At 46.2% G+C, this 15,913-nt stretch overlaps 1 long non-coding RNA gene across 1 annotated transcript; it reads left to right on the top strand.

Moving 5' to 3' along the window:
• Positions 1–3,317: 3,317 nt before the first annotated feature.
• LOC131485962 (uncharacterized) lies at positions 3,318–11,858 on the top strand. Its single transcript, XR_009249111.1, has 6 exons — positions 3,318–4,394; positions 6,275–6,408; positions 6,556–6,810; positions 7,269–8,216; positions 8,313–8,646; positions 10,476–11,858. It is a non-coding gene; the product is annotated as an uncharacterized LOC131485962 (long non-coding RNA).
• Positions 11,859–15,913: the final 4,055 nt, after the last annotated feature.

The following is a 15,913-nucleotide window of genomic DNA, read 5'->3' as shown; positions in this document are numbered from 1 at the left end:
ACAAACGTTAAAAAAAAATTTTAAATAACTGCTTCAGCAGATTTGCCTAAGGATCGCAACGTGCAAACTCTTCAGAACACAATCGATTTCTCTAAATCTACAAATACTCATTAAATATGAGTTTGAAGGAGCTTCACTGATGGTATAAGAATTCCGTTTCTGTCAAGGAGCATTAATAAAAACGTAGTGGCTGCGGTCAGACAGGCATGCTCCAGCTGAAGCACTCACTCAGCGAATACGTACTAAGGCCTGCTGGGTGCCAGATATTGGGGACTGCAATGGTGGACACGCAGGGAGAGTCAGGTAGAGGAGAGAAAGATGTTCACCACGTAGCCAAGCAAGTAAATATCTACGTACAAACGATCTAAGTACCACAGCAAGGGCTGTGGGAGAAACTTCCGCCGTGTGTGTACGTGTGTGTGTACGTGTTCAAAAAAGTTTTAAGAGGATGTATATTTTGCTAGTAAATTTATCCCTACCAGCATAGAAAAATTTTCTGGAACAATCCATGAGAAGTTGGTTGCAATTGTTTCTTTTTGAGGTAGGATCCAGAAAAGCACATAGGGGAAGGTCTACTTTTTATTCTATACATGTCTTACACAGTGTGAAGTCTCTAACCACAAGCATGTATTTTTTATTGTTTATTTGCTTGTTTACCTACCAGTGGACCTTCTCTAAGCAGTAGATTGAGAGTCCACATCAATTTTCTTCGTTAGTTTTCTCCATTCAAAACCAAACCTTGTTATTTAAAATGAATAAATGATTAACTGCTTAAAATATTTAACTTGTCATGCCAAACCAATTAAAGAGTGCATATAAAATCGTTATACTTGGAAAGACAAAGGTCATTTACGAGAGTGCAGAAAGTCATCAACCCACACCAAGGTGTTCCCAAGCCCACTCATGCCCACAGAGCTTGCCCAGACAATAACCTTTTTATTCAACAGATATTTATTGAGTGCCTACTGGGTACCAGGTGTTGTTCTGGGCACTGGCAGGTAAAACCATAGCCCACTCTTCTGTTGTAGGAAACAGACAATATATCTGTTTCTTTTTTTTATTAAAAAAAAATTTTTTTTTAAACGTTTATTTATTTTCGAGACAGAGAGAGACAGAGCATGAACGGGGGAGGGTCAGAGAGAGGGAGACACAGAAGTGGAAACAGGCTCCAGGCTCTGAGCTGTCAGCACAGAGCCCGACGCGGAGCTCGAACTCACGGACCGCGAGATCATGACCTGGGCCGAAGTTGGCCGCTTAACCGACTGAGCCACCCAGGCGCCCCTATCTATTTCTGATCAAGCAAATCCAATATACATTATATATAAATCAAGCCAATCAAATATACAATATATATTTTATAGAACTATATAATAATAGAAGTATTGTGAAGAAAAAGTAAAGCAGGGCTGGGTGGCGCGGGACCAAGGGAGTGGGTGGTGCTTTTTGGTTATTATATAGAATACATTTTGTGGTTGCATTCACCATAGAGAAGGGCCAGGAGGCATGTCTGAGGAGATGGCACATCAACAAGGACCCAGATGAGGAGAAAGAGGCATGAGCCATGGAAGAATGTTCTCCGCCCGAGAGACCAGTAAAGTCCCTGATATGGGAGCGCCAGAGACTGGTGAAGTCTAGCGGTGAGCATACACCGGGTATGCGGTTCTGTCCTCCTGTCATAGTGCTCCAAACATTTCAGAATCTAGACTTAGGTTTTAGAAAGTAAAACTGAAACACTGATAGCTTTATTATCTTTGTGTGTATGGGCCTCAATATGCTATTCTGGGCATTGCCTCTCTTCTTGAGATGGTAAATAAAAATAGTCGCTGTGAACTATAAATACCAGGGAAACAGAAATACAGTAAAACCTTGGTTTGCGAGCTTAATTCGTTCTGGAAACATGCTTGTAATCCAAAGCACCTGTATATCAAAGCGAATTTCAAAAACTATTGGCTCCGTTGTGATCGTGTGACGGCCCGCATCACGTACGACTCGTATCGCAAGACATCACTTGGTTATCAAGTGAAAATTTATTAGAAATGTTTGCTCGCCTTGCGGAACGTTTGCAGAACACGTTACTCGCGTTCCCAGGTTTTACCGCGTATCTTTTTTTTAACATATCTTTATATTTCAATATATTTTTTAAACTTCATATAGCCGTATTCATCCACAGTTGCCATAATACATTTTCTTTCTATTGTCCTAACAGCATCTCATGAAATCCGTGTGTGTTTTATTACTGCGGTACATGTCCATTTTTAGGCACTGAAATTAACTTAGCAACTATCACTTCCAGGCCATTTCGACAAGGATTCTGAGACGTGTTGTTTTCAACCGACTCTAAGTAGGAGGAGGGCTGGGACAGGCGAGTGAAACCATGTGCTACTTAAAGAAAATAACAAAACATAATAATGCCGTTGGTGCTGCTGACGACAAGCTTCTTCTGACTGAGCACCTTGGAATGCTCTTCCCGCTGCGGCACTCACCTGTCGGATGAGGGGCTGGCTATTAAGTTTTCTCTGCATCCTCTGATGTCGTATTCTTTCCTTTTCTCGCGAGGGTTTTCAGTGCCAGCTCTGTAATCAGTCATTGTCACTACAACCGCCTGAGTGTGAGGTTCACCTTTTCCTCTTTCTCCAAACAGGGCTTCTGTGGGTGGGTTGTTCTAGAACACTGGCTCTCAACCAGAGGTGATCCAGACCAGGAGAGGCTTGGCAGCGCTGGGAGATGCTTTTTGGCTCGTCACGCTGTGCTCCTGGCACGTAGCAGGTGGAGGCTGGGGGTGCACTGCCCAGGACGGCCCCCCACTCCCCACCCCTGACACACGAAGAACAACGCTGCCCCCAGTTTCATCAACGGTGCCGAAGCTAAGAACCTCGGGTCTCGAGAAACTGGGAAAGATGAAGAAGGGAGACCGTGAGTGGAGGACACTGTTGCCTTATGATGCCCACGCGGTATTTCCCACCCAAGAAACACGCAGCGACTTTTGTCTTAGTTGATGCTGATTACTCTCGATTATCCATCCCCAAAGACCTGGGCGTGCAGCTGAACCCCATGTTAGGGGACGAGCACGAGGGGACAAAACTGGGTGCACATTCAAACATGTGCCTTAACTACCAGAGCATTTTCTGCTCGGTCTTCAGATCCTTGGTTTCATTCAAGGGCCAACACAGTTGATCTGCATATGGCATTCAGCAGCAAAGTAAACTTTTTTCTCGGGTCTTTTGTTTCCAAATCAAAGGGAAACAAAGGACATCCAGCCCCATTCAGGCACTTTCAATGACTCTCAGATAAACGTGGGAGCAAGCATACTTATTAACCTTGTAAACATTCTATAAAAGTACAAGGGAAACTTCATAAAGAATATCCAAGTGTCCTTTTAATATAATAGCCCTTTGTACTTTGAAATGTTCATATGTGTACAAAATAGAATTAAGCAGAACAGACTGGAAGAACAGTCTTCGAGTCTTCTAGTAATGGTGCCATTAAAACATTATTTTGCAGTTTCTTAAGACTCAGAAGATTAAGGTTTCTCACCCCGAGATCAGTTCCACTTACAAAAAGCACTCTGGACCCATATTTAACCAACCGTCAGAAGGGATTCAAAAGCAGGCTAATTGAACACGCTGGTTTTGGAAACTCTGTAATGATGACCCGGGTTTTTTTTCTTGAAAACACCAACAAGGGCAGCTTGGCAGGAGGCAGGAATTAGACAGGAGAATTGATTTGAGACCTGCCCTCCACACTGGAAGGAAAACTCCCCCGTAAGAAACGGTGAGGTTTGAAATCACTGCAGGATCTATCATTCACATGGCCTCCAGCCTTAACGCAGGGCATTTTCTCGCCACCGTAATTCCCCAGGAACTGCCCTTCTCACATGAGACAGATCCACCTCTTGGAGGAAAGGAAACCCGCTCTATCTGTTCAACCCGTCCTCTCCCTTCTGTGTCTGAGCCATCGCCGGGTTCTCTCTGTGTTTTGCAATCCCCTCCATGGCTCCAAAGGCCAACAAAGTCTGTCTCCAGTGAGGGTACTGAGCCAAAAGCCCACACCACCTGACCGTATTTTTCTCTTTCTTAGCCTTTTACCCGCTGACTTCACATTTCTCGGGAGCAGGCCAGCTCGGGCAGACCTCCCCCGAATATAAAGTTCTGCAGGGGCAAGCTGGAGAACCACACAGGGGAGATTTCACGAGGAGCCCCGTCTGACGTTTTCTGCCTGAATCCTTGGGCCTCGCTCCAGCCTACAAAGGCAAGTGGCAGGAAACTAACAGCCATAATCAAATGAGCTCAGCCAGCCGGGAGTCTCTTTTGCAAGGGGATCACAGGCATTCTGCCCGGCAGAACCTAGAGAGAGAGAGAGAACCTCTGTCCTGAAATCTCTGAAGTTTCCTGCCAGTGAGTCAGTACATACCTGACCAAAAAAATAAATAAAAAAAGTTGTCTAACTGGTTTGACTGTTTCAGCCAGCTATTGCTGAGAGAAGTAAACAGAACGTCACCGCTTCAGTTATGTCTGACTTGGGCATTATTTTCAAGTCAATATTTGTCATCTCAGTGCTGTTCCATTGCGGCCTTTGAGACGGATAGATTGGGCACCTCGTCCTGGGGAAACCCACCCAACAGCCACCATCCTCCACCGGCCCCCCCTCATCTCAGGACGGGGGTGGGGAGGGTTTAGTGACACTGAGTCAGGACTTCGCAGTTACCTCGTCAGGATGTAGCTGAATTGAGAAATGCTCTCACTTTGCCCTCTGGGCTCCTCCAGTCGGGCCCCGGGGTTTCTGCCGACCGCTGCACTTTTCAGTGAATTCGACACGCAGGCGTTCTCGGTCTCTTCATTCAGGAAGTGGCCAGCCTTGAGATTCTTTCTGCTCGGATGCTACAAACAAATTGCAGAGGAAGTCAAGTCAAACTTTCCCTTGCTTCTTTTGTTCTCCAACCAGCAATTCAGAAAGCAGAGCCAGTTTTTTCTTTTTGGATGCCTTTGAAAGATTGCTTTTAACTGGCAAGGCAGAAACCCTCATGGGTTTGATTTTTGTTGTTCTTGTTGTTTTAAGCAAAGATCCTCCTAAACTCATTTTTTCAAAAAAGCAGAAATTTCCTAGAAGTTTCTTTAAGGCTGGGTTTTGTGTGTGTGTGTGTGTGTGTGTGTGGTTTTTTTTTTTTTTTGAGCCTTTCCAACCCAATTGGTCCCTTAACGTCACACAGCTTTCTAATTGTTGTTCTTCCCTTTAGATTTCGATTTCAACCAGGAGAGCAATAATGAGCTTTGCATGGACAATGGCTAAATCTGAATGAGGCTTCTGGTGCCCTAATTCAGGGCCAAGGAAAGCTAACAGTCATGATTCAATAAAGGTGCCAGTCCACGGCAAGCATCAGACAGAAAGGAGACACCTTATCTGTTGAATCTACAGATACTACTTGAAAAATCACACATAATTAATCCCTTCTCTTAGCGGAGGCTATTTGAAGCTTTATCACCAGCTTGTATGTATGATTTCATCTCTAGCTTTCACTGATGGCTCCGAGAGGGGAGCATTTTCAAACCAGAGGCAGTTCATAATTTAGACATGCCTACCACCCCTATTCTAGTTAGCTAATAAAAGAAGCTTTGCACTAAATAACTGAGGGAACACAGAATAGAGATACATAGCAAATATTGGCCAAGTGGCCCTGAAGTGGCTTCCCAGATGGCACGTTCTGGGGAATAAAGAAGATACGACAGCCCCATGGATATCAATATGACATCTGATGGTCCTCCCTCGACCCTCTGTGTACAGGGGTGGGCAGTCAATGGGAATTCATTTTACCATGGCCGTGCTCTTATATAGGTTAGAAAAAATATATACGCAGAAAGAGGGAGAGAGACATATCTCACGTAACCCAACCTGTGGCTCCCGTAAGGCTCTCCACTAAAGGAAGTTGTGATGATTAAAATTCATGACACCGTGTGAATTCTCCTGGGTCAGGAAAAACTGGCATTGGCAGAATCTGAACTTAATAGTATTTGCAAAGTTACTCTTAAGTCAGAACATGTTTGTCCAACCATGATCGTCTCCTCCCTCTTTATCTATAAACACATATACACTGTAGATATTTATAGACTAATAGGTATATGAAATCATTTATGCAAGTTGTAATTGACTGTGTAATTATTGAATAAACAGCAGATGAAAGGAAATGTGGGTTCTGAAGCTTTAATTCGCGTTTTATCTTTTATTCTTTCAACTGTTTATTTACTTGTCTACATTCTCCTCTCGGCTGATTATTTTCTAGGCATGCATTTTCCCTTGGGCAACATCAGATGAGAACATCATTTCATTTGCATCGCAGGGGAGACGGAGAGACAAACAGAAAGCAGAGAGACAAACAGAAAATCAGAGGCAGCATTCTGCTTGGACACCTCCAAGGTATGTGGGTCATCATTAGACGCTGTGGGCACCGTCACCATTCTTGAAGCTTTGATGTAGAAACATGTAATACTTACAATGTACCTGAATCTATATATAAAGCCAACAGACCTATCCTGTATTGAGGCGATCGCTATTTATTTACAGAATTCAACTGCCTTCAACAAATTCTATCAAATCCCTACTGTGTGCCAGGCACTAGGATACGAGGAGGACTTGTCAGCAATGCTGGATTGCCCAGTGTGCAGACGAGACCCTCACTTAAAAGTCCAGAAAGCATGGCTGAGAGAGAGCAGAATGTTCTGGGCACAAAGAACAGCAGGGAGGTTGTCCTGAGGCAACACCCAGTTTGGTGCATCTGAGGGACTGAAAAGTGCCCACTGCTTCAGTGAAGCTGAAAGGGTAAGTATGTCTCTTTCTCATTTGCCATAGGACAGGGATTAGTCAACACCTTTTTTTGTAAATATTTTGGTAAATATTTAGTAAAATATTTATTTTATTTTATTTATTTAGTAAAATATTTAGTAAATATGTTAGGCGTTACAGGCCTTGGGGTCTCTGTCGCAATTATTCAGCTATGACATTATAGTGCAAAAAACCATACACCATAAACAAACGTGGGTGGCTGCATTCCAATAAAACCGTACATGCGGGCATTGAAATTGGAATTTCGTTGGGACAGTTCTACAAATAGAAAGCAGGGACCCCATCACAACCCCGCCTTGCCCGCCATTGGAGACAACCAGACAACTCAGAAAAGTCATTTTTAATTTCAGCACACACATGCTTTTACCTCTTTGAAAAGCGCCACTTTATTTTTTATGCGCGTTCGATTTATTTTAACTTCCATTTGGGTACAGGTCGTGAGATCGTGGGGATTATTATTCAGAAAATGAGCCTCCCCGACTCCTGCTTTGGGTGGAATACACTTCCCTGCACCATGGACGTTGGACTCGGCTGTGTGACTTTGTTGGCTAATAGGCCGTTAGCCAGCGTGAGTCCGGCAGGCCTTGAGGTGTGTTTGCATGGCAGCTCGTGCTCATTCGCATTTCCGACATCGCCACGAGGGGTGTATATGCCCGTGTATCCAAGGAGGATGCACACGCCCGGAGCAGACTGCATGTGCCCCACTACTGCGAGCCCAGCCTAGAGCAGTCTCAATCATCTGAACGCCTACCAACTTGCAGATGTTTGTGTGAGATTAAATAATCACTGTTTTAAGCCAATGAGCTGGGGGATGATTTGTTACATGGCATCATTATGGCAATAGTTGACTGATGTAGGCCTTCTAGGTGTTAATCCGGCCACGGCCAGACCAGTACAGTTACTAAATTGCAGGGGGCGGGGGCGGGGGAAGCATATGTAATTTTAAAAGATCCTTCAAAAACTTGTCTTCCTGCTTTGACTTTGTTATGTAAATCAAAGTCAATTATAGCCTTTCAGGCACTAAATGAAATTTGATGGCCATAAGGCTTCAATGAAGCGGCATATGGTTAAAGAATAAAAGAGGTCTAAGGTACTCATGTATTTATCCAGCACTAGATAAAGCCTTCATCCACAAAGGCTTTATCCAGAAAAATGGTTCGCTCATTAAAGAGACGTTCGTGGGTTCTTTTGTACGACGCCTTGTAGTTACAGTGTTGAGTCAAGTGCTTACCCTAGGCCAAGCACGGTTCCTAGTGCTTTGCCTACATCAGCTTCTTTGACCCTCAAAATTTGATGTTGTAGTCACTGTTGATTATCTCCAACTGACAGATAAGAAAAGTGAGGAACCAAGAGAATAACGACTTATCCAAGCTCCATGACTTGTAAGTGACAGAGCTGGGGTTCAAACACAGGCTTTCTGATTTCAGAGCCCACCCACCTACCCCCCATGGTAAGACATATCTGGTTTTTGTTGACAGGGGATTTAATAAGAAGACAAACCAATCTTTACAAACCACGGCAGGACCGGGATGGAAAAAAACAAAAACAACAACAAAAAACACACACACACAAAACGGGGAAGTCTGGTTAAGACCAACAGAGAGGACCTGTTTTAGACAGGAGACCAGAGAGGGCTTCTCCAGTTAGGTGAAGTTGTCTGAGAGATGAAAATGATCACACACCAAAAAATGGCTGGGAGAAAGAAGAATGTTCTGGGGACAAACAACAGCAGGGAGGTTGTCCTGAGGCAGCACCCAGTTTGGTGCGTCTGAGGGACTGAAAAGTGCCCGCTGCTTCAGTGAAGCTGAAAGGGTAAGTATGTCTCTTACTCATTCGCCATAGGACAGGGGTTAGTCAACACCTTTTTTTGTAAAGCACCTAATAGTAAATATTTTAGGCGTTTTAGGCCTTGGGGTGTCTGTCGCAATTATTCAACTATGACATTATAGTGCAAAAAACCATACACCATAAACAAATGTGTGTGCTCCATTCCGCTAAAACTGTCTATGCGGGCATCGAAATTGGAATCTTATTGGGACAGTTCTACAAATAGTAAGCATGGACGTGAAGACACATAGGATTTTCATATTTAGTGCATTTCCAACATATCGGGTTGGAATAATTTTGGAATACTATGGAAATATTATGATATTTGATGTATCTCGACCTTGGAACTCTGGTGAGTTCTCTGTCAAAATAGAATATAGGTCATACCTGTAAGAACAAGAGATAATTTTGACTGAAAGTAATGACAAGCTATTGGGGTTTTTTGTTAGGTTTATTTAGTTATTTTAGAGAGAGAGAGACAGAGGGACAGAGACAGCACACACAAGTGGGAGATGGGCAGAGAGAAAGGCAGACACAGTATCTGAAGCAGGCTCCAGGCTCCGAGTTTCAGCACTGAGCCTGACATGGGGCTTGAACCCTTGAACCGAGGTATGACCTGAGCCAAAGTCAGATGCTTAACCAACGGAGCCATCCAAGTGCTCCAAGCTATTGGTTTTTTTAATCACTGTGTTAGGATTCTCCAGCAAAAACAGAAACAGAATATATATGTGTAGGGAGAGAGTTAGATTGTCTCACAATTTGCCATTTGCAGGCTGGACGTCTAGGAGAGCTGGGGTCATGGAGCCTGAGCTCAAAGGCCTGAGCCCCAGAAGCACTGGGGGCAGGAAAAGATTGATGTCCCAGTCATGCCATCAGACAGGAAGAGCCAAATTCTGCCTTCCTCTGCCTTTTTGTTCCATGTAGGCCTTCCACGGATTAGAAGAATAGACGATGCCCAGACACACTGGGGAGGGCAAAGTGCTTTACTGGGTCTCAGGATTCAGATGCTAATTTCATCTGGAAAGAGCCTCCCCGACACACCCAGAAATAAAGTTTAACCAAATATCTGGGTACCCCAGGATCCAGTCAAGTTGACACAAAAAATTGACCGTTACAATCATCTAATTAACACAGAGGAGTAAATGATACCATCACCCAGAAAAAAAAAACAACAAGAAGATCACGTTCTTGCTAAAATGCCACACTGACAGAAGTAACATAAAATGCATGTTTCTAAACTTTACAAACCGGGTAGTGGGTATCATCATTGAAGGAGTATTTAGGATTCATCGCTGCCCAAGAAAACTTGAATTGCCCTGAAGTCTTCAAGAGGTCCTATATGAAAGAAAATTGACAAACGTTTCCCCATATTTGACAATAATCATCCTAAAAATTTACATCACCTAACCAGTGATGCATAGTGAAGCCGAAAGAAACTTTCCACATTGACAATAATAAAAATATTTTTTCAGCTAAAAAAAATTGCAATCTGTAGTAGTATTTTCTTCTTTCATTCAAATTAAAGGGTAACTTTTATTATTTTTTTAAGTTTATGCATTGAGAGAGAGAGAGAGAGAGAGAGAGAGAGAGAACCAGTGGGGTAGGGGCAGAGAGAGAGAGAGAGAGAGGGAGATGCCCAAGCAGGCTCCATGCTGACATCAGAGAGCCGGACGCAGGGCTCGAATTCATGAACCATGAGAGCAGAACTGGGATGCTTAACCAACTGAGCCACATAGGCACCCCGTAAGTGTTAGCTTTTATAATTAATTTTGTATTCTTTTTTTTTTTTAAACGTTTATTCATTTTTGAGACAGAGAGAGACAGAGCACGAATGGGGGAAGGTCAGAGAGAGAGGGAGACACAGAATCTGAAACAGGCTCCAGGCTCTGAGCTGTCAGCACAGAGCCCGACGCGGGGCTCGAACTCACGGACCGCGAGATCGTGACCTGAGCCGAAGTCGGACGCCCAACTGACTGAGCACCCAGGCGCCCCTGTATTCTTTTTATCAAGGAAAGCTTCCAAACTTCCAGGCTGGCAAAGCTGGAAGCAGCCCTGATTAAACACCTACCGTGTGAGCCAAGCACAGCTCGATGCTAGAACAGACGATGTGTCCGCAGATTCACTGACGCGCTCCTGCTCCAAAAGGCACAAGGCATTTGCTTTCCCTTGGAATGTAGGCTGGACCTGATAATTTGTTTCTGGCGAGAGGCATATTGTGCAGGTGGTGACGCTGGGTGACACTGAAGACCGGTGGGGAAATACTGCCATTTCCCCCGCGCTCCTTCCTTCTGGAAGCCAGTGGCCATGTCATCAGAACACTCCAGCAGCACACGGAAAGGAGCAGAGCCTTCCAGCCAACCGCCATGCGAGGGTGCGATCTTCGAAAGAGACCCTCCAACTTTACCCAGTCGAGCCTTCGGGACGCTGGCAGCTTCGGCCAACGTCTTGACCGCTTGTGAGAGGCCGTGGGCGAGACCCATCCATTCAAACTGCTCTCGGGGATTCCCGGCCCCAGAAACCGCGTGCGATGAGAGATGCTTGTGATGTGAAGTTGCCACAGTTGGGGGGCAACCCGTTACCCAGCGAGCAATAAAGAATATGCTGACACAAGTCTTGGCTTTAGGACTCTCACCTTCTGATGTTTAATAGGCGTGGAATAAATGTGTTTTTGAGAAAGAGATGAAGAACAAGAAGCCAAAGAAATGTAGCAAATTATCATTAACTGTTCATTCGCTTATCAGATATTTACTGAGCAGTGCCATATGTTTATCTATGTTCCAGGCATCAAGCTAGAATAATAAGCGGGAAAGACATAACAGCGCCCCCCGTCATGGAGCTTCCAGTCTGGAAGAAGAAGAAAGTTTCTGTCCTGTGTCTGATGCCTACTCACCGCAGGACCCTGAAGTCAAGTTTCCCTTCCCAGATAATATGCATTATCTCATCGAATCCTCATGATAGCCCCCTTCCTCTCACCCACACCCACCCTGCAGCCCTCCCCAGGCTCTCCTGCAACTTGGCAACGTGACACAATTCAGACCAGCGACCCACAGGCAGGAGATCGCTGGGCAGATCCGCTGTCTTCGGAAGGACGCGCTCTCTGGAGAGGGCTGCGAGTTATCCATCCTGCGAATGTCAGGAAGGGCCAAGGGAGCAGCTGAGCTCTGACATTCTTACGCCATCGAAACAGAATAGTAACTGCCTGCAGCTGAGCTCTGACATTCTTACGCCATCAAAACAGAATAGTAACTGCCTGCCTTTTAAGGGAGAGAAAAAAAACAACCTGTTCATTGAGGTCTCTGTTGGGTTATGGTCGGCAGTTGCTACTTACGGCTAAGAGCGTTCCCGACCGACTTAATGAAGTCGGAGGAGAGAGCCAAGGTCACAAAGCCAATGAATGGAGCAAATCGGAAATCAAAACCGCATCTTCTGGACCCCCAGATCTGTATCTTAATCATGATGCTATGTTGTCCTCATGTTTCCACCAGTAAGAAGAAGAAAACAAAGCAAAACAAAAAACAGGATAGAAAACGTATTTGTCTGGTTTCCCTGATTGTATCCAAACAGCGTAACAAGCTATTTGATATGGCCTCAAACCATGGGACATTACATCTACATTCCAATTTTAACAACGACTTAATTGCAAATTTGGGGGAGGTGGTGAAAAGGACTAAGGAATTCCTTAATGTTGACGATGTTGTTGGAAACGTGCTAACCTTGAATACATCTTTGAGAGGAGTTGAAACAGATAGACCCCATTCCTTGAGGGTCCCTGCAGCCTTATATTTACGGGGCACTTACCGTGTGCCTCATGATTTGGTTCCACGGTCTCACCTAGTCCCTCTGTCACCCAGCAAGCTGAGCCCGTGCACCCCATTTCACAGCTCAGAGAGGTTCAGTAGCTTGGGCAGGGTGATTCAGCTCTCACTTAGGCTTAGGACTGAACTCTGGTCTGCCGGTCCAGAGCTGGACTAGAGAGGGAGTAGCAAACTGTGTCCACATGTGATGGTAGGATAAGTGATCCTGGATATGGCAGCAACTATGACAGTCTATACAGGAAGGAATAAAATTCGGGGGGCGCCTGGGTGGCTCAGTCGGTTGAGCATCCGACTTCGGCTCAGGTCATGATTTCACGGTCCGTGAGTTCGAGCCCTGCGTGGGGCTCTGTGCTGATGGCTCGGAGCCTGGAGCCTGCTTCCGATTCTGTGTGTGTGTGTCTCTCTCTCTCTCTCCCTGCCCCTCCCCTGCTCGTGCTCTCTCAAAAATGAATAAAAACATTAAAAAAAAAAAAAGACTAAGGTTTGGCAAATGTTCTGGTGGGGGATCAGAGTGGAATAAACACAGGTCGGTTCCTGCTCCTGCCCCACCTGGCTGTGACGTTAGGTGAATCTCTCCATCTCTCGGAGCCTTTTTCTTCTGCTGTAAAATGAATGTCGTACTAACACCGGCCTCGCAGTGGTTCTGAGGACTCAGGGGGGCAGAGCCACTGGACTCCAGGCAGGTGGTGCAGCTGGTCCTCAAAAAATATTAACGGTCAGCATCTTGGTTCCCGTTCCATGCTTCGTATATGGGGAAGAGAGCGCCTCTTTGTGTTGAGCTGGGTATGTCTCCGCAACAATTATGTACAATTCTTCGTGCTGGAAGAAGAAACGGAGTCATCCAGAGAGCGAATAATCCCTGCGAAAGCAATGTCCCAAATTTTGGCAAAAGCAATCTGCCGGTCTTCCTTACCCGTGGCAATACTACAAACGCAAAGAGAGCACAGTCAGGGCAGTGGGGGTGGGGGGAGGAACAGAAGGGTCTTGCTGCCCTGGCTTGCAGCCTCCTCTTGCCCCCCTCACCCTACCCCTGCCACTTCATTCTCTCGTGTCCTCATCGACCTGGTTGTCCCTTCTCAGTCTTTTTCTCCAGATACACCAGTACCTGTTCTAAGATCCCCAACCTCTCCCCTCAAAAGCAGGTTCCTGGTTTAGAGGAGAAAGAGAAACACAAGTGGGGATTTCCCATTTTCCCAGAAAGACGCCGGAAAAAGTGGCAGGCAGTGCTCTCACGTGGCTCCCAGCGGTCCCCACTTCCTGGTATCCGTGTTCCTGGGGCGGGTAATGCCCTCCCCTCAAGTGCGGGCTGGCCTCCTGACTTTCGAACACATAGAATACTCAAAGATGACGGGACCTCACTTCCATGGTTGGGTCGCAAAGGACTGTGACCTCCATCTTGCCAGCAGGCTCTCCCGACTGTCTTCTCAGCTCGCTTACTCCGATGAAGCAAGTTGCCATGTTGGAAAGCCTATGGGTAAGGAAATGCCCTTGGCCTTTGGCCAACAGCCAGGAAAGACCTGAAATTCTCAATGCAAGAACTCTTGAGGAACCAAATCTTACCAAGAGCCACATGAGCTTGGATGCACTAGCTGAGCCTTCAGATGAGACCCCAGCCCGGACTCACACCTTGAATGCAGACTTGCAAGAGACCCAGCTGAGCAGATTCTGACCCACAGAAACTGAGTGTCCTGTTACAAGTTGCTGTATCTTTGTGCATGTGGATAATTCGTTACACAGTAACAGATAACTAATAAACTAATACAGACCCACTGTGTCAGTCAATAATGAATAGAGAGGAAGAAAGGAAGGAGCCGGATGAGGGTGTGGCCTGTCCGGATTCTGGCCGTCTTCTGCCACCCAATACACAGGTGCTGTTAGGAAAGGCCCTTCTCTTACCTTGATTTCTTCTTCTGCCAAACCAGAGCATGGACTTCGGGACTGTAACTTTTCTGCAGTTTTGCTCGTTAAAAATCTAATGACGTCCTGGGGCGCCTGGGGGGCTCCGTCCGTTAAGCGGCTGACTTCGGCTCAGGTCATGATCTCGCGGTCCGTGAGTTCGAGCCCCGCGTCGGGCTCAGTGCTGACAGCTGGGAGCCTGGAACCTGCTTCGGATTCTGCGTCTCCCTCTTTCTCTGACCCTCCCCCGTTCATGCTCTGTCTCTCTCTCTTTCTCAAAAATAAGTAAACGTTAAGAGAAAAAAAAAAAATCTAATGATGTTCCGCCCTGGGCTCACATTCCAACTTGGCCACAGTCAGAACTAGACAGAAGCTGTCCTCATGAAACAGGGTATGGGGTTTCAGTTCACCTCAGTCCTCACCTGAACCCCTTTACTCATTTACATCACCTGCCAGGCATGGCGGGCGAGGTGGCGGATTCCTGAACACGCGCTCCTCTGTATTGGATCGCTTCTTTTGATGAGCAGACTAACAGATACCACGTTGGGAAAAGACGTACAAGACACTTCCCGGGGTGGCGGGGGTGGGGGGGGTGGTGGGACTCATAAGAGGGAAATACGAGGAGGAAGCCACAGGGGGCTGGGAGAAAAGGCAGACCACATGATGGTCTAAACCCTGCAGAGGAGAAAAGGAAGGGAGAAGGTAGGTGGGAAAAGTCTGAGACTGTGTGCCGTCCTCAGGAAGCTGTGCCAAAGCCCCGTGTCACCTGGAAACGAGCCTGCTTGAGTGTCCCCGTCCTGTGCGGTCATAGGTAAGGAACAACCAGAGGGAAATGTGGGTGTGGCACAAACAGGGATCTCAGAGCATGGCACCCAGGGCCCTCGGTCAATTACAGTCCCTGCCACGGGAGACCCGAGAGGCACGCTTTCAAGGTTCCCCAGCCCCTGAGCGTCCTTCTAGTCTAAAAACCGCACCCAAATGGGGACCCGAGGGATGAAAGTGGCCCACAGATGCATTCTGATCGGCTCGTGGCATTTAAAAAACACTAGCTGTGCGGTACTTGGGTGGCTCACGTGGTTAAGCGTCCAACTTCACGCCTCAGGGTTTGTGGGTTCAAGGCCCGCGTTGGGCTCTGCACTGACAGCTCGGAGCCTGGAGCCTGCTTCGGATTCTGCGTCTCCCTCTCTTTCTCCCCTTCCCCACTTGCGCTCTGTCTCTCTCTCAAAAATAAACATTAAAACTTCCAAAACCCAGTAATAAGAAAACAAACTACCCAATATTTTTTTAAGTCAAGTCTACACCCAACATGGGGCTCAAACTCACAGCTCCAAGATCAAGAGTTACATGCTCCAGCACTGAGCCAGCCAGGCACCCCCGGACCACCCAATAGTTTTAAATGGGGAAGATTTGAACAGACACAAATCAAGAATAGATACTCACAACAAATGAGCAAATGAGATGTCCCACGTCTTCAGTTTCCACAAGATACCCCCACACACCTGTTAGAAAGGCTAAAACTTTTAAAAGCTGGTGAGTATCAG

The sequence above is a fragment of the Neofelis nebulosa genome, chromosome 9 (assembly GCF_028018385.1).
Source record: "Neofelis nebulosa isolate mNeoNeb1 chromosome 9, mNeoNeb1.pri, whole genome shotgun sequence".
Taxonomy (NCBI): Eukaryota; Metazoa; Chordata; class Mammalia; order Carnivora; family Felidae; genus Neofelis; species Neofelis nebulosa.
The sequence above is the reverse complement of the archived record's forward strand: the minus strand, read 5'-3'. Positions and strand labels throughout refer to the sequence as shown.